The following is an 18,454-nucleotide window of genomic DNA, read 5'->3' on the forward strand; positions in this document are numbered from 1 at the left end:
TACCATCACAGCTCACTGCAGCCTCGACCTCCTGGGCTTGTCAAGCAATCCTCCCACCCTCAGCCTCCCGAGTAGCTAGGACCACAGTCATGTACCACCCTGCCTGGCTAATTTTGTATTTTTGGTAGAGTTGGGGTTTCACCATGTTACCCAGACTGGTCTCAAATTCCTGAGCTCAAGCAATCCTCCCACCTCGACCTCCCAAAGTGCTGTGATTATGGGCGTGAGCCACCGTGCCCATGAGCTCACCATGCACCTGCCCCTTCCTCGGCCTCCCTCAAAGCTGGATGGGATCTTCAGCTCCCTCCTGCACCCTGACTGTGCCCAGCACGTGATCCCAGACGACTGTGATGTCAGAGGCTGGGGAGCTGGTTGTGGTTTCCTGCGTGCTGACCATCCTCCCAGGCACTTTATCTCCTTAGGCTGGGGCAGGGGGAGATACATGCAGCTGAAAATACAAGACCTGACAGCAAAGGAAAGGAATGGGGACAAAGGCCCCCAAAGGTGAGAGCCAGGCCTGAGTCAGCACAGCCCAGATCAGGCCAGACGTGTGAGGTTTGGGGCACTCCTTGAGTCTGGTCGTCAGATTGAATCAGCCCTTCACATAGCCTCAGTGATTTAAGTCTTCAGAACTTGAACGCCAGTTCCTAAATCAGGCTTCTTAAGTGGGGCTTAGAAGATTGATATGGTTTGGCTGTGTCCTTACCTAAATCTCATCCTGAACTGTAGTTCCCATAATCCCCTGGTATCGTGGGAGAGACCCAGTGGGAGGTAATTGAATCATGGGGGCGGTTACCTCCATGCTGTTCTCATGATAGTGAGTTCTCACGAGATTGGATGGTTTTATAAGGGACATTCCCCCCCTCCCCCAACTTCACTCTGCACTTCTCCTTGCTGCCGCCACGTGGAGGACGTGTTTGCTTCACCTTCTGCCATGATTGTAAGTTTCCTGAGGCCTCCCCAGCCATGCAGAACTGTGAGTCAATTAAAACTCCTTTATAAATTATCCAGTCTCAGGTATGTCTTTATTTTATTTTATTTTTTATTTATTTATTTTTTTGAGACGGAGTCTCACTCTGTCACCAAGGCTAGAGTGCGATGGCGCGATCTTGGCTCACTGCAACCTCCACCTCCCAGGTTCAAGTGATTCTCCTGCCTCAGCCTCCTGAGTAGCTGGGATTACAGGCATCTGCCACCACGCCTGGCTAATTTTTGTATTTTTGTAGAGATGGGGTTTCACCATGTTGGCCAGGCTGGTCTTGAACTCCTGACCTCAGGTGATCCTACAGCCGTGGCCTCCCAAAGTGCTGGGATTACAGGCGTGAGCCACCTCGCCTGGCCTTATTTATTTATTTAGAGACAGAGTCTTGCTCTGTCTCCCAGGCTGGAGTGCAGTGGTGCAATTTTGGCTCACTGCAACCTCCGCCTCCCAGGTTCAAGCCATTCTCCTGCCTCAGCCTCCTAAGTAGCTGAGATTACAGGCACCTGCCAGCGCGTCTGGCTAATTTTTGTATTTTTAGTAGAGATGGGGTTTCACTATGTTGGCCAGGCTGGTCTCGAATTCCTGACCTCAGGTGATCTGCCTGCCTCGGCCTCCCAAAGTGCTGGGATTACAGGCATGAGCCACTGAACCCGGCCGATATGTCTTTATTAGCAGTGTGAGAACAGACTAATACAAAGACTCCTAATTTCTTCTCTGTCTCTGTCCTGAAATACATAACTCTGAAAGCCCTGACATTTGCTGCTCAGCCCACATTAAGTACTGGATAAAGCTCAGAGCTTTGGGGAAGGTACTTTTCCTTTTTCTTCTTAGGAGAGGGGAGTTTAGCTTTCTATCAGTTTCACCTGGGGTGGTAGATGCAGGAGCTGTGAGTAGGGTGGGCAGTGCTGCGCTCTGTTCCCAAATTTGTATATTCCTTCATGGAACAGGTGGCTGCTGTGTGCCAGGACCTTGACGAGCATCACTCAGCAGGCATGACTGTGCCTGGCACTCATGGTGTGTGGCCTGAGAGCCCATGTCAGAATACCCTGGGACAAGCACTGTGCTTGATGCTTTTCCTGCATGGTTGCCTGCAGTTCGTCGTCACAACAGCCCCGTGAGGAAACGGCTGGGACTCTCTCCTTTTACCGGTGAGCAAACCCAGGCTCTGAGAGGTTGAGTGATGTGGCCTACAGCTCTGGAATGGGGGCTCCTTCCATCTGCGAGTTGGTTCCCTTGTCATGTTTCCTGTAGAGACAACAGGACATTCTCCCTTCTTTTCCTGGGCTTGCTCAGGAACTGTCAGAGAACACGAGGGCTCCCTACCCTGGTCCTGTCCTCAGAGGGTCCAATAAGAGAGAATTGAGCCAGTGGCAGGCAGGGACAGCAGAGGGCAGCAACGATGGGCACAGGCAGGCTGACTTGGAGCTGGAAGGACCCTTGGAGATTATGGGTCTCTAGTGAGGATATCCATGGATTCACAGTGGGGAAGCTGAGGCCAGAGAGGAGAAGGGGTTGGGCCAGGGTTGCACAGGAAGGTAGTGGCAGGGATGCAGGGAGACCCTCAAAGAGAACAGCCAGCTGGTCCCCAACATACTACCTCCTAGAGGGCAGAATCCTGACTCAGTGTCCTTTCCACCCACTGCAAACCCACAGTGAGCCCAGCACGTGGTGTGTGGCCAGTCAGTGTTAAGGAATGAGCACAGGTGAGTGAATACCGAGTGTCCACTGAGCGCTCGCTTCACCCCAGCACAGCCTGCCTCTCATTCTCTTTTCCCCTCCCCTGCTCTGGTATAAGGAGGGACAAGGATAAGAAGTAGGTAAAGTTAGGAGTGGCCTCTAGTGCTGCCTGTGGCACTAACGGTGGCAGATAACCAAAGCCCAAGGCCTTAGGATTCATGTCCTCCAGCAGGTGGGTGGTGGAGGCCAGCTGCCCCAGCCGAGGGTGGGGACCCGGCTCAAGAGCAGGGCAGTGGCTGGGCATGGTGGTTCATGCCTGTAATCTCAGCACTTTGGGAGGCCGAGGCAGGCAGATCACTTGAGGTCAGGAGTTTTAGACCAGCCTGGCCAATATGGCAAAACCCCATCTGTACTAAAAATACAAAAAAAAAAAAAAATTATCCAGGCATGGTGGCAGGCGCCTGTAATCCCAGCTACTTGGGAGGCTGAGGCAGGAGAATCCCTTGAACCCAGGAGGCAGAGATTGCAGTGAGCTGAGATCGTGCCACTGCACTCCAGCCTGGGCAACAGAGTGAGACTCTGTCTCAAAAAAGGCAGCAGCAGGAGGACCCAGCCCATTAGGCAGCCCACTGCCATCAGTAGCATTGGCAAGACCTCTCCAAGCCACTTTCTGTGTTGTAAATCATGAGTTGAGAAACAGTTAAGCCAATTTAGACACACTTTGCATGAATAATAAGTTAAAAATAATATGCTTCACAAAATATTTGCATTGAATCAAAAATGAATTTTGTTAGCTTAATTGTTCTTGAATACCCTGTCTGGAAAAAAAGGTATGTTTTGAAAAAAAAGTCTTTAAACCTAGCTCAGGTTTGTCAATTGCTTGATATCAAATGCCCCTGTTTATAATGGACCCATATGCATACTCTGCCTGGCATGTGCCAGGAGGTGGCAGTGCTGATGGCCAAACCATAGGACGAGGGCTCAGAGTCAGATCTGGGTCTACACCTGCCTGCCCCATCCCAGTTGTGTGGCCCTGAGCAGGCTGTTCAGCCTCTCTTAGCCTCAGTTTCCTCATCTGCAGCATGCGCATAATAGTATATGGTTGTTAAGAGGTCAATGCATGGAAAACTCATACTGCAGCCAAGCACCCAGAAATGTAAGAATGTGATTCTTAACTCCATGAACATTTTGCATGTCATCATACATGATCTCTTCATAACAATGCTGTAAGCGTAAGGAATTCTTTGGGAAGGGGACACACTTTTCCTAGCATGGGAGTGGGTTACAGAGCCCTGAGTCATGAGTCAGCAGTGGGCTCCAGTCCCTGAAACAGGGACCTTCACTCTTCCTCTCACTGTGGGCTTTGGGCCAGCAGCCAGCTCCACAGCAGAAAATGTGTCTAAGATTGGTAGGAATAGCAAGTGAGCCTCATGTGAGTTTAAATTGCGAGAAAGAAAATTTGAATGTCAAATACCCCAGTTCTTAGCACAAATTAAAATCAAACCCTAGGAAAGGCGGTAATTACCACTGTCACAAAATTCCATGGAAAGTTGCAGCAGGAGTAGAAAGAGCAGCTGACACCTGCGACATGGCCCCCTTCTCTCCCCCCATTTGGTCTTACAGCCCATGCTGAGCTCCCTGCCTCCACCCTCATGATCCTCCCCAGGCTATTCCAGAGGCTCAGCTGCAGAGCCACCTGGAGACCCCCAAATGTACCCCCTACTGGTAGCGTCTGGGGCATGAATGTGCAGGTTGAGCTGATGTTTCTTGAGCATCTACTAAGGGCAGATCTGGTACTGGAGGCTTTAGTGCATTAGTGGTCTTGACCTTGAAATGAAGGCTGGACTCATTAATTCACTCTGTGATGGCATGTTGGGGGCTCTGCAGGATGGTGGGAAGCTGACGCAATCAAGGAACAGAACTCATGCCCTCAGTTGGGAGGCAGGTGCATAAAGACGATCACAGAACATGGTGGTGTGGGGATGAGGGGTGCCCACACAGGCTGTGGGCATACAGAGGTGCTGGCTCTTCCTGGGTGGGCTGTGGCAACCAGGGAAGGTCTCCTGGAAGCAGGTGAAGTAGGAGGTGGGACTCGGACACTGGACCAAATTGAGGACTAGCTAAAACAGGGACGGGGCAAGCAGTTTTCTGTAATATGCAACCGTGGGTGTGCCATGTCAGTTTACTGTTGCCATGGCAACACCCAGATGTTACCACCCTTTTCCATGGCAATGACCCAACGACCTGGAAGTTACCACTCATTTTCCTAAAGTTTTCTGCATAATCTCCCTTAATTTGCATGTAATTAAAAGTGGGTATAAATTTGACTGCAGAACTGCCTCTGCGTGGCTACTCATGGCACAGTGCCTGTGGGATAGCCCTGCCCTGCAAGGAGCAGTGCCTCTGCTGCTGCTGCATGCTGCTGCACGCTGCCACTTCCATAGAAATAGCTGTCCGCCGGGTGCGGTGGCTCACACCTGTAATCCCAGCACTTTGGGAGGCTGAGGTGGGTGGATCACCTGAGCTCAGGAGTTCAAGACCAGCCTGCCAACATGGTGAAACCCCATCTCTATTAAAAATACAAAAATTAGTCAGGCGTGGTGGTGGGCACCTGTAATCCCAGCTACTCGGGAGGCTGAGGTAGGAGAACCATTTGAACCCAGGAGGCAGAGGTTGCAGTGAGCCAAGATTGTGCCACTACACTCCAGCCTGGGCAACAAAGGGAGACTCTGTCTCAAAAAAAGAAATTGCTGCCTAACACCACTGCTTGGCCTTGGATTCTTTCCTGGGTAAAGCCAAGAACCCTCCCAGGCTAAGCCCCAATTTTGAGGCTCATCTGCCCTGCATCAGAAGGAACATGTAATCCTGAGACCCAAAGAATGAGTAGCTCTCACAGTCAGTCTGGCAAAACTTTTCAAGTCTGATAATACCCAGTGCTGGTGGTAGGTGTAGGTGTTGGGCAGGGCGGGGTTAGGGGGGAGGCGCTATTCACAGCAGTGGGAATGTAAGCTGGCCCCATTCTCCTGGAAAGTCATTTGGCACTCTGTGAGCACTGAAGACCAGCAGTGTCTCTGCTGGGGACAGCCTTGGTGGCCTCAAGAGTCACACAGATGAGGATGCTTGTTGTCTATTTTAGTCTCTGTGCTTGTCTCTGTGTTCCAAATGATCCATAATTTTTTAAAGTGTCTTTTAAAGAACATGTAGGTGTTCTGACTCTTGATCTGATGGCTGGTTACCCAGGCGTCCTTTTATAATAATTTGTTATACTGTTCTTTTGTTCTATGTGCTTTTCTTTATGGATATGACATTTCACAGTTTTTAAAAATTAGAAAGAATGAGTAGGCGAGACGCTGGGGTCAGGCAGTCTCAGGCAGAGGAAGCAGCCTGAGCAAAGCCCCGGGAGCTGGGCAAAGGCAGGGGTGTGCATGACCCTGGGAATCCTGGCCCAACAACCAGGCACCCTGGCCCAAGGACATGCGGTCCCCTGAGGAACAGCATCTCTGCTCCCACCTCTGGTTAGCCATCGGTGCAGCACCTGCACTGCCGAGGCCAGGCCTAACTTAGTCCCACTTCGGCCTGTGTGAGGCTGGATCAAAAGTGAGCTCTCAGTGAGGGGGAACCAGTAGAGGTGAGATGATGGGTTTAATAAAGTAGTTTAACCACCGCCACTTGGTGTGCTAAGAGGCGGTTGCTGTGGCCAGCAGGTGGAGGTTATAATGAGCCTGGCATTTCTTGTTGGAGGCGGCAGGCAGTGGCTGTGCTGATGGGAGAATTCGTGGCAGTGGCAGCTTGACAACCTGTCTGGGGAGAGAGGGCGGAGCAGCGGCCACCGGTGGAGGCACGGGGGCAGCTGTGCCCACAGGGGTACTACTGATGGCTCCCCAACCAGCTCCACAGCCTTTTCCGGGGGCTTTTAGAAGGTTGGAGGAGATGGAGTACAGGCAGGGGTGGCAGGAAAGTTGTTTTTTCAGTAGAAGCCAAAGACAAACTTCAAGAGAAGAGGAAAAGTTGTTTGTTAAACTCTCTAGTGGTTTTCTGCATTGGCGATGGGAAGTCAAACCAAAGCACTGGGCTTTTGGCCTCAGCGGGGTGCTGCACCTGCAGGGTATGGAAGGGCACCTGGCATGAGGGAAAATGAGTGATTTATCTAACAAGTTGTCTTATTAGGAAAACGTGGCGGCTCACTCCTCTAATCCTAGCACTTTGTGAGTTGTGATATGATTTCCAGGTGGGAGGATCACTTGAGCCCAGGAGTTCGAGATCAGCCTAGGCAACATAGTGAGACTCTATCTCTTAAAAAAATTAGCCAGGCATGGTGGTCCACCTGTGGTCCCAGCTGCTTGGGAAGCTGAGGCGGGAGGATCGCTCGAGCCTGGGAGGTCAAGGTTGTAATGAGCTGTGATTGCGCCACTGCACTCTAGCCTGGGTGACAGAGTGAGACCCTGTCAAAAAAAAAAAAAAAAAAAAAAAAAAAAAGGCTGGGTGCGGTGGCTCATGCCTGTAATGCCAGCACTTTGGGAGGCCGAGGCGGGCAGATCACGAGGTCAGGAGTTTGAGACCAGCTTGGCCAACATGGTGAAACCTCATCTCTACTAAAAATACAAAAATTAGCCGGGCATGGTGGCGCACGCCTGTAGTCCTAGCTACTCAGGAGGCTGAGGCAAGAGAATTGCTTGAACCCGGGAGGCGGAGGTTGCAGTGAGCTGAGCTCGTGCCACTGCACTCCAGCCTGGAATCTGTCTCAGAAGAGAAAAAAAAATATCAGAAAACATTCAGACATTTAAAAAAGTATAGTGATTCTGTTCCAGATGAAGAAACAAGTAGAGATAAAATTGCAGCCCCTAGGCTGGGTGAGGTGGCTCACTCCTGTAATCCCAGCAGTTTGGGAGGCCAAGGCAGGTGGATAACCTGAGGTCAGGAATTCGAGACCAGGCTGGTCAATGTGGTGAAACTCTGTCTCTACTAAAAATACAAAAATTAGTTGGGTGTGGTGGCATGTACCTGTAGTCCCAGCTAATCAGGAGGCTGAGGCAGGAGAATTGCTTGAACCCAGGAGGTGGAGGTTGCAGTGAGCCAAGATTGCACCACTGCACTCCAGCCTGGGCCACAGAGCAACACTCCATCTCAAAAAAATAAAAAAGAAAAGAAAAAGAAAAAATAGCTGGGCACGGTGGTGGGCAGGAACCTGTAGTCCCAGCTACCTGGGAGGCTGAGGTAGGAGAATCGCTTGAGCCTGGTAGGCAGAGGTTGCAGTGAGCCAAGATTGCACCACTGCACTCCAGCCTGTGCAACAGAGCAAGACTGCACTCAAAACAACAAGTAAATGGAATCATGTAATACGTGGTCTTTTGTGGACTGGTCAAGTGCATTTCTTTTAATGATTGAATGGCATTCCATCATATAAATTTACCACAATTTATTTATCCAAATAAATGATGTGGAATTTTGCTTTCAGTCAAGATGGAGTAAAGGGGACTGTATTTTCCCTCCTGCCTGAAAAACTAAAACTCCAGACGAAATGGATGAAACAGCAGTTCTGAAGATGCTGGACATCAGGAACAAAGGACAGTGATCTGAGAGATGGGAAACGAGGGAGCTGAGCCCTGACTGCCCCAGCTCTACTGACTGCAGAGGGTCTCCAGTCTGTGGGACAGGGAGGGGGGATCCAGGTGGAGGCCAGTGGACTCCCAAGTTGAGTAGATGAAGCTGGCAGTCCAGGCAAGCCAAGGTGGCTAGAATTCACAGTGCATCCTACCGGGGACAAGAGAGCGAGCGAGAGAGAGAGAGACAAAGAAGGAGAGAAAGAAGCCTGGAACCTGCAGAGATGCCTCCTCAAGTCTTCGCTGAGTACTGATTATTGCATGCATCTGAGGAAACCACCCAAGGCTGGGGAGAAAGCCCTCTAAATGAATTAAAGCGAACAATCCTCAGAACTCACACAGGGTCAGGAACAATGCCAGACTGGAAACTGCATAATTAAGATATCACTGTTCAGAGCACCCAGAGAGGTTTTGCCTCAGTACCAGATAAAAATTAACCTGCAGCCTAGGCAACATAGCAAGACACTGTCTCTACACAAAATACAAAAATTAGCTGGGTGTGGTAGTGCATACCTGTAGTCCCAGCTACTCAGGAGGCTGAGGCAGGAGGATCACTTGATTCCAGGAGTCCAAGGCTGCAGTGAGCTCTGATTGCTACTGTACTCTAGCCTGGGCAACAGAGTAAGACCCTATCTCAAACATGAAAAAAATGTAAAATTAACCCTAGACTAAACATTGTTCTGGTCTTGCCTAACAAAGCTTAGAAGCAAGACCCAAAAGTATTAAACTATTTCCAAGAAATCATTGTAGAACTAAGCCTAAGAATATTTATGAGAACACAAAAAATATCCAGCACCCAATAAGGCAAAATTCACAATGTCTGGCACCCAATCAAAAATTGCCAGGTATTGGCCAGGCACTGGCCAGGCACAGTGGCTCATGCCTATAATCCCAGCACTTCGGAGGGACAAGGCGGGCAGATCACTTGGGGTCAGGCATTCAAGACCAACCTGGCCAACATGGTGAAACCCCACCTCTATTAAAAATACAAAAATTAGCCAGGCCTGGTGACACATGCCTGTAGTCCTGGCTACTCAGGAGGCTGAGGCAGGAGAATTTGCTTGAACCAGGGAGGCGGAGGTTGCAATAGGCTGAGATCACACCACTGCACTCCAGCCTGGGTGACAGAATGAGACTCCATCTCAAAAAAAAAAAAAAAAACCAGGCATTAAAAGAAATAGGAGAAATAGGCTGGGCACGGTGGCTCACACCTGTAATCCCAGCACTTTGGAAGGTGGAGGCGGGCAGATCACAAGGTCAGGAAATCGAGACCATCCTGGCTAACACGGTGAAACCCCATCTCTACTAAAAATATAAAAAATTAGCTGGGCGTGGTGGCGGGCGCTTGTAGTCCCAGCTACTCAGGAGGCTGAGGCAGGAGAATGGTGTGAACCCGGGAGGTGGAGCTAGCAGTGAGCTGAGATCGCACCAGTGCACCCCAGCCCGGGTGACAGAGCAAGACTCTGTCTCAAAAAAAAAAAAAAAAAAGAAATAGCAATCAATTAAAACTGACCTAGAAACAACACCAATAATAGAATTAACAGACAAAGGCATTAAAACAATTATAACTATATTCCATATGTCAAAAAGTTGAGACATGGAGGATATAAAAAAGACCCAGATCACACTTGTAGAGATAAAATCTGTGATATCTGAGATAAAAAATATGCTGGATGGGATCTATAGCAGATTAGACATTATAGATGAAAAGATGAGTCAACTTGAGTACATAGTAATAAATACTATCCAAAATGAAATCTAGGAAAAAAGAATATATATATTTTTTTGACAGAGTGGAGTCTCGCTGTGTCACCCAGGCTGGGGTGCAGTGGCGCGATCTCAGCTCACTGCAACCTCCACCTCCTGGGTTGAAGCGATTATCCTGCCTCAGCCTCCCGAGTAGCTGGGATTACAGGGGTGTGCCCGGCTAATTTTTGTATTTTTTTTTTTTTTTTTTTTAGTAGAGACAGGGTTTCACTATATTGGCCAGGCTGGTCTCAAACTCTTGACTTTGTGATCTATCTGCCTGGGCCTCCCAAAGTGCTGGGATTATAGGCGTGAGCCACCGTGCCCGGCAGGAAAAAAGAATTTTTAAAACTGAACAGAGCCCCCAGTGAGTGGTGATACAATTTCGAGCAATCAAATATATTTGTAATTGGAATCACTGAAGGAGGAAGGGATGGTACAGAAAACTTGAAGAAATAATGGCAGACAATTTTCCTAATTTGATTAAAACTGTAAATCCACAGATTCAAGAAGCTCAATTAGTCCCAAGCACAATAAACACAAGGGAAACTATATCAGAGTATATCCAAATTAAACTGCCATGATAAAGAGAAAATCTTGAGGCCAGGTGCAGTGGCTCATCCCTGTTATCCTAGCACTGTGGGAAGCTAAGGCAGGAGGATCACTTGAGGCCAGGAATTCAACACCAGACTGAACAATATAGGAAAACCCTATTTCTACAAAAAATTAAAAAATTAGCCAAGCACGGTGGCATATGCCTGTAGTTCTAGCTACTCAAGAAACCGAGCCAGGAGGATTAGTTGAGCCCAGGGAGTTGAGGCTGCAGTGAGTTATGGTTGTGCCACTGCACTCCAGCCTGGGTGACAGAGTAAGACCCTGTCTCAAAAAACAACAAAAAAACCACAAAGGAAACCTTAAAAGCAGCCAGCACCCAGTAAAAAAAAAAAAAAATCATGCTACATACAGAACAAAAATAAAAATTACAACATTACAATAGGTTTGTCTTTGGAAACAATGCAAGTTGAAGATAACGGAGTAACATCTTTAAAGTACTAACGCAAAAACCAAAACACCTGTCAACACAGAATTCTATAGCTAACAAAAATACCTTTCAGAGGCCAGGCACAGAACCCAGAATTCTATGGCTAACAAAAATATCTTTCAGAAACAAGGATCTCATAAAGGGTTTTTCAGACACCCAAAGCTGAAATCATTCATCTCCAGCATCTGTTAAAAATGTTAAACGAAGTCCCTGGGCAGAGGAAAAGTTATTCCCAATGGAAATAAAGATCTATACAAAGGAACAAAGGAGACCCAAACAGTAACTACATGCATGACTGGTGTATTAATGAAGTAATGAAGCTTCAGCAAAGTCTTATCTGAAATTGCAAAGGCAGGCAAATTTGCTCCAGAGGTCACAAGACTTAACATTCCATTATAAAAGTAAATGTTATTACTGTTATAAGAGTATACGCAAGGCAATAAAACTGATTCTGTATAAATCATGAAATTCAGGAAACCTTCAGCAGTGCATCTGTACATGAAACTTTCTCAACCACAATAATGAAGTTGTCTCGGGTTAATGTATTATCATTTGCAACTCCTTTTTCCAGTTACCCACTTTATCGAACAGCCATTCCTGTGGCACCTGCCCCATATAAAACACTGTGCCTGGCCATGGGAAGAAAATAAAGATGAGCCTGTAATCCCAGGACTTTGGGAGGCTGAGGCAGGTGGATCACCTGAGGTCAGGAGTTCAAGACCAGTCTGGCCAATATGGCAAAGCCCTGTCTCTACTAGAAAAAAAAAAAAAAAAAAAGCCAGGTGTGATGGCATGTGTCTGTAATCCCAGCTACTCAGGAGGCTGAGAAGAATTGCTTGAACCCAGGAGACAGAAGTTGCAGTGAGCCAAGATCATGCCATTGCACTCCAGCCTGGGTGACAGAGCAGGACTATCTCAAAAATAAATAAATAAATAATAAAATAACGATAACCAGAAAATGAACCAGGCTTTAAGAATTTCACAATCTATAACAAATTGCCATCATAGGAGGGAATAAATACAGAGGAGGGATGGAGATATTTCTCCCAACCAGAGATGTGAAAAAGACCATTACCTAGGTAACCTCCTAAAGCATGAGAATTTAGAAATATTTAGTTAAGAAAGGCTGCACCTTGTTTTTTGGCAACTTCTGATTAAAATAGTAAATTTCTGGTTAAAATATTAAAATGTCTCTTCTGTTTCATCTCCCTGCCTTCTGTCACTCTACTGTCCTTGAAACTGGAGAGAGAGAGAGAGAGGAACAGCAGAGTGGAGGAAGGTAGTTTTCACCACCAATATCTAGATTAACTGTTTCCAGAGGGTTGGTAATAAGATGTGTTGTAACCACCCAGTGGGTTTATTTTGCCCACTGCCCAGATACAGCTAATTTATCGAGACAGGGGAATTGCAATAGAGAAAGAGTTTAACCCTGCTTCTACTAAAAATACAAAAATTAGCCAGGTGTGGTGGCAGGCACCTGTAGTCCCAGCTACTCAGGAGGCTGAGGCAGGAGAATCACTGGAACTTGGGAGGCAGAGGTTGCAGTCAGCTGAGATCACACCATTGCACTCCAGCCTGTGCATCAGAGTGAGACTCCACCTCAAAAAAAAAAAAAGAGTTTAATAGAGCCAGCTAAATGGGAGACAGAGTTTTTTATTATTACTCAAATCAGCCACCCCCAAAATTCAGTGTTTTAAGACAGTTTGGTGGGCAAGAGGCTAGGGAATGTGTGCTGCTGACTGGTTGGGGATGTAATCATAGGGGTGTGGAAAAGCAGTCCTCCTGCACTGAGTCCACTTCTAGGTGGGTACCACTAGAGGAGTTGCTAGTCTGGGTAGGGGCCATCTGGTTGTCAGAAATGCAAAAGCCTGAAAAGAGGCAGGGCATGGTGGCTCACAACTGCAATCCCAGCACTTTGGGAGGCCAAGGCTGGAGGATCACTTGAGGTCAGGAGTTCGAGACCAGGCCAGGCACAGTGGCTCACACCTGTAATCCCAGCACTTTGGGAGGCAAAGCCTGGTGGATCACTTGAGGTCGGGAGTTTGAGACCAGGCCAGGTGCAGTGGCTCACACCTGTAATCCCAGCATTTTTGGAGGCTGAGGCAGGAGGATCACTTGAGGTCAGGAGTTCAAGACCAGCCTGGCCAACATGGTAAAACCCTGTCTCTACTAAAAATACAAAAAAAATTAGCTGGGTGTGGTGGCGGGCACCTGTAATCCTAGCTACTCGGCTACTCCACCTCCAAGCTGAGGTGGGAGGATCGCTTGAACCTGCGAAACAGAGGTTGTGAGCAGAGATCATGCCACTGCACTCCAGCCTGGGTGACAGAACAAGGCTCTGTCTGGAAAAAAAAAAAAGCCTGAAAAGATATCTCAAAGGGCCAATTTGGGGTTTTACAATGGTGATGTTATGTACAGGAGTAACTGAGGGAAGTTTTAAATCTTGTGGCCTCTAGAATAATGGCTGGTAATCATTTAATTAGTAGGTTGGTGCAAAAGTAATTGCGGTTTTTGCCATTAATTTTAACTGCAAAAACCACAATTATTTTTGTACCAACGTAATACTATTCTTAGCAGAATCCAGGCCCCTTTCATCCTCCTAACTTGGTGGCCTTTCATTAGTTTTACAAAGGTGGTTTAGTTTTGGGAAGGGCTATTATCATTTAAACCACAAACCAAATTTCTCCCAAGGTTAGCGAGTCCCATGCCCAGGAATGACCAAGGGCAGTTTGGAGGTTAAAAGCAAGATGGAGTTGGTTAGATCAAATTTTGCCTTCATGATTTTCTCGCTGATATAATTTCTGCAAAGGCAGTTTCAATGTAGCCTTGGAAATTGAGACTCTACTTTAGGCTTACATGCAGATTTTTCAGGTTTATGCGAGATGTGAACAGAAAGACACTGTTTTGGTTTGGGAAGTTTAGAAATTGGTGGAAAGTCTGATTAATGTTGTACTTTGGGTACTCTGTAAGTTTATTTTCTTTGTTTGTTTTCTTTTGGTTTAGTAAACCGTTTTTTGAGAATTTCAGCCTGTCTTTTCTATGCTAAAGAAAGCCACAGAAAGGTTTTGTCTTGGACCTAGGACTTGCGACATGTGGAGATTCCCCATTCTGGCCGGGCATGGTGGCTCATGCCTGTAATCCCAGCACTTTGGGAGGCCAAGGCGGTGGATCACTTGAGGTCAGGAGTTTGAGACCAGCCTGGCCAACATGGTGAAACCCTGTCTTCTACTAAAAATACAAAATTTAGCCAGGCATGGTGGCAGGCACCTGTAATTCCAGCTACTCGGGAGGCTGAGGCAGGAGAATCACTTGAACCCAGGAGGCAGAGGTTGCAGTGAGCCAAGATCATACCACTGCATTCCAGTCTGGTCAACACAGTGAGACTCCATCTACAAAAAAAAAAAAAAAAAAAAGATTCCCCATTCTGTTAATGAGCCAGGCTTGGGGAATTGCTGGCCTAGAGGACATGAACTAGGGCTTGTTCATTTTTGCATTCCCCTCAGCACAGGACTTTGGCAATGGAAATTATTCAATATAAAGTTGGAAAAGAAAAAGTTCCTCTTCTGCAAAGGTGAAATTAAAAGTCTCTTCAGTCTTTTCAGACATAGTTAGGGACTAAATTAATGAAGTTAGCTTTGGTTAGCTGAAATTTAACAAATATTTGTTCATTCACTCAACAACCACTTGTTCTATGCAAGTTCATGTATGATTATATATATATATATATATATATATATATATATATGAAAGAATAAAAAATTTTGATTCCAAATAATTTCAAATGAATTTTTTGTGAGGTAAAATGTACAAAATATAAAATTTACCATTTTAAACATTTGTAAGTGTACAATTCAGTGGCATTAAGTATATTTCATGGTGCAACCAATCCTAGCACTTCGGGAGGCTGAGGCAGGAGGATCATTTGAGCCCAGGAGTTCAAGACCAGTCTGGGCAACGTGGCAAAAGCTTATCTCTACAAAAAATACAGAAATTAATTGGGCATGGTGACACACACCTATAGTCCCAGCTACTCGGGAGGCTGAGGTGGGAGGATCACTTGGGCTGTGGAGGTCAAAGCTGCAGTGAGCCATGATCACACCACTGCACTCGAGCCTGGATGACAGAACAAGACCTTGGCTCAAAAAGAAAAAAGAAAAAAAGAAAGAAATGGCAATGAGACTGGGCAATGTAATTTATTAAAAAAGAGGTTTAATTGGCTTACAGTTCTGCAGGCTATACAGGAGGCATAGTACCTGGATCTGCTTCTGGGGAGGCCTCAGGAAGCTTACAATCACGGTGGAAGGCAAAGTGGGAGCAGGCACATCACGTGGCCAGAGCAGGAGCCAAGAGAGCCTGTGTGGGGTGAGGAGAGGGGCCACACACTTTTAAATGACTAGATTTCCTGTGAACTCAGAGTGTGAGCTCACTCATCAACAAGGGGATGGCCCAGGCCATTCATGAAGGATCTGCCTCCATGACCTGAACACCTCCCACCAGGCCCCACCTCTAACACTGGAGATTCCAATTTGACATGAGATTTGGAGGGGGCAAATATCCAAACTCTATCAACTACCATTCATCCTCCAGAACTTTTCATATTCCCAAACTGAAACTGTATTAGATAATAATTCTCTATTCTCCCCTCCCCATGACCTTGGCAACCAACATTCTACTTTCTGTCTCTATGATTTGACTATTCTAGGTACTTCAAATAAGTGAAATCACACAGTATATGTCCTTTCGTGGCTGGCTTATTTCACTTAGCGCAATGTCTTTGAGGCTTATCTTTGTAATATGTGCCAGAATTTCTTCCCTCTTTAAGGCTGAATAATATCCCATTGTGTGTATGTACCACGTTTTGTTTACCCGTTGATGGACTCCTGGATTGCTTTCACCTTTTGGTTATTGTGAATGATGCTGCTGTGGACATAGGTGTACAAGGACCTATTTAAGTTCCTGCTTTCAGTTCATTTGGGTATATTCCTAGCAGTGGAATTGCTAGGTCATATGGTAATTCTATATTTAACTTTTTGAGGAACTGCAACACGGTTTTCCACAGCGGGTGCAGCCTTTTTCATTTATATTTTACATTTGTGCAATGTACACAGGTTCCAGTTTCTCCACATCCTCGCTAACACTTGTTATTTTCCGTTGTTTTTTTTAAAAAATTAGAGTCATCCTGCCAGGCATGGTGGCTCATTCCTATAATCTCAGAACTTTGGGAGGCTGAGGCAGGTGGATTGCTTGAGCTCAGGAGTTCAAGACCAGCCTGGGCAACATGGCGAAAGCCTGTCTCTACAAAAAATACAAAAATTAGCTGGGCACAGTGGCCTGTGCTGGTAGTCTCAGCTACCTGGGGAGGCTGAGGCAGGAGAATCACTCGAACCCTGGAGGCACAGGTTGCAGTGAGCTGAGATCGCTCCACTGCACTCCAGCCTGGGTGACAGGAGTGAAACCCTGTCGCAAAATAAATAAATAAATAAAATTAAAGCCATCCTAGTGAGTGTGAAGTAGTATCTTATGGTTTTGATTTGCATTTCCCTAATGACTAGTGATGTTGAACATCTCTTCATGTGCTTACTGGTCATCAGGTGAATTCAAATGAACTGTTAAGTGGAAGACTCTGTTTATGTTGATTTAAACTGGCAAGTCAAACAGTCTGAATGAATGAGATAAATGTAATACAGATTGAGTATCCCTTATCCAAAACACTTGGGACCAGAAGTGTCTTGGATTTAGAATCTTTTTGGACTTTGGAATATTTGCATTATATTTACTGGTTTAGCAGCCCTCATCTGAAAATCTCTAATCTTAAATGTTCCAGTGACATTTTCCTTTGAGCATCATGTCTGCACTCAAAAAACTTTGAAATTTGTGGGGTTTTTTTGTTTGTTTTGAGACAAAGTCTCGCTCTGTCACCCACGCTAGAGTGCAATGGCATGATCCCGGCTCACTGCAACCTCCGCCTCCCAGGTTCAAGTAGTTCTCCCGCCTCAGCAATGGCCTCCCGGGTTCAAGCGATTTTCCTGCCTCAGCCTCCTGAGTAGCTGGGATTATGGGTGCGAGCCACCACGCCTGGTGTGGTGGAAATGGAAGTGTGCTATTGTAAGGATCTTATACTATGCATGATGTGGTAGTAACATCACTTGAAGGTAGACTGACAAAGTAAAGATGTATGCTATAAACTCTGAGGCAGTCACAAAAATAACACAGCAAAGTGTTGTGACTAATAAGCCAACAAAGGAGTAAAAAGAATCACAAAAATACTCAATTCAAAAGAAAGCAAAAAAAAAAAAAAAAAGAGGAAAGGGGAACAAAACATCAGATGGGACAAATAGAACCCAAATAGCAAGATGGTAGATTTAAACCCAACAATACCAATAATCACATTAAAGGTAATTGGTCAAAACACCCGGTTAAAAGGAAGAGACCATTAGGCTGCATTTAAAAAGCAAGACCCAACTCTATGCTGACTGTAAGAAATCAGCATTAAATATAAAGCTGGGCACAATGGCTTGTGCCTATAATCTCAGCATTTTGGGAGACTGAGTGGGGAAGATCCCCTGAGACCAGAAGTTTGATACCAGCCTGGGCAACACAGTGAGATCTTGTCTCTAAAAATAAAAAGTAAAGGCCGGGCGCAGTGGCTCACGCCTGTAATCCCAGCACTTTGGGAGGCTGAGGCGGGCGGATCACAAGGTCAGGAGATCGAGACCATCCTGGCTAACACGGTGAAACCCCATCTCTACTAAAAATACAAAAAAATTAGCCGGGTGTGGTGGAGGGCGCCTGTAGTCCCAGCTACTCAGGAGTTTGAGGCAGGAGAATGGCGTGAACCCAGGAGGCAGAGCTTGCAGTGAGCTGAGATCGTGCCACTGCACTCCAGCCTGGGCAACAGAGCGAGACTCCGTCTCAAAAAAAAAAAAAAAAAGAAAAAGTAAAGGGGCTGGGTGCGGTGGCTCATGCCTATAATCCCAGCACTTTGGGAGGCTGAGGTGGGCAGACCACCTGAGGTTGGGAGTTCGAGACCAGCCTGGGCAACATGGAGAAATTCCATCTCTACTAAAAATACAAAAATTAGCTGGCCATGGTGGTGCACGCCTGTAATCCCAGCTACTTGGGAGGCTGAGGCAGGGGAATCGCTTGAACCTGGGAGGGCGGAGGTTGCGGTGAGCTGAGATCACTCCATTGCACTCCAGCCTGGGCAACAAGAGCGAAACTCCATCTCAAAAAAAAAAAAAAAAAAAAATAGCCAGGCATGGTGGCATGAGGCTGTAGTCCCAGCTATTCAGGAGGCTGAGGTGGGAGGATTGCTTGAACCCAGATGGCGGAGGTTGCAGTGAGCCAGTATCACACCACTGCACTCCTGCCCAGTGACAGAGCCAGATCCTGTCTCAAAAATAAATA

The 18,454-nt window shown here is 46.7% G+C and overlaps 1 long non-coding RNA gene across 2 annotated transcripts in view; it reads left to right on the forward strand.

Annotated features, from left to right (window-relative positions):
- The first annotated feature begins 355 nt into the window (after positions 1-355).
- LOC134809566 (uncharacterized) overlaps positions 356-18,454 on the forward strand; it is a 34,300-nt gene continuing 16,201 nt past the window's right edge. The window contains exons 1-2 of one of the 2 annotated variants that reach the window (XR_010155606.1): positions 356-504; positions 1,930-2,130. This is a non-coding gene — a long non-coding RNA (uncharacterized LOC134809566). Of the gene's footprint in view, positions 941-1,929; positions 2,131-18,454 lie in introns of both variants that reach the window. The other variant, XR_010155605.1, reaches the window with a different exon arrangement.

The sequence above is a fragment of the Pan troglodytes genome, chromosome 2 (assembly GCF_028858775.2).
Source record: "Pan troglodytes isolate AG18354 chromosome 2, NHGRI_mPanTro3-v2.0_pri, whole genome shotgun sequence".
NCBI lineage: Eukaryota > Metazoa > Chordata > Mammalia > Primates > Hominidae > Pan > Pan troglodytes.